Source organism: Pundamilia nyererei, unplaced genomic scaffold (assembly GCF_000239375.1).
Source record: "Pundamilia nyererei isolate P.nyererei 1_Seehausen unplaced genomic scaffold, PunNye1.0 scaffold00349, whole genome shotgun sequence".
Classification (NCBI taxonomy): domain Eukaryota; kingdom Metazoa; phylum Chordata; class Actinopteri; order Cichliformes; family Cichlidae; genus Pundamilia; species Pundamilia nyererei.
The window spans coordinates 25,099-25,895 of NW_005187750.1; positions in this window are offsets into that span (position 1 = coordinate 25,099).

Consider the following 797-nt stretch of genomic DNA (forward strand, 5'->3'; position numbering starts at 1 on the left):
TCTCTGTTTTTCTCGTCCACATGTAAATGCAAAAACGGAGTTTTCAAAAATATCCACCCTGGCCGGAGTTTTTAAAAATCTCTGTTTTCAGTGACCAAAAACGCCGTTTACGTGTGGACGAAAGGTGCAAACGCATAGAAAAATCTGCGTTTTCAAAAATACCCGGGTACGTGTGGACAAGACCAAGACAAAAGTCCGTTGAGACCAAGACGAGACCAAGACCACATAAAAGTGGTCTCGAGACCAAGACCTGTCTGTAGACATCCAATTCTAGTTCTAACAGCAAATGGTGGAGAGTCCCAGATTTTAAGCCCTATGGGAGTGTCCCCCCAAGGGGGTCATGGACCCCCTATTGATCCTCTACATAATCACACGAGCCAAGGTGTGAAAACGGGTGTAGGTCACAATCAGCCAAGGTTTCAGGTGAAACCATTGTGAAACCTACCCCCACCCTATCATGTGATTTCCTGAGGTCAGATGGCCCAGGATGTGAGTGGGCATTAAGGCGTCTGAGAAGGGATCTCAAAACTGGATTATAGATGGCAAACAGTTGGTGTCGTAAATCAGCGCCTCTGTTTAAAGATGGTCGTTCACAGTGGACATAGATGGCTTCTTTCACTCCTCTTTCAAACCATCTGTGTTCTCTGTCCAAATTATGAACATTGGCGTCCTTGAAAGACTGACCTTTGTCCTTTAGATGCAGATGGACAGCTGAGTCTTGTCCCGTTGAGGTGGCTCTTCTATGTTGTGCCAGGTGAAACGTCTTCATGAAACTTAAAGAAGTCCAGACGCTTTTC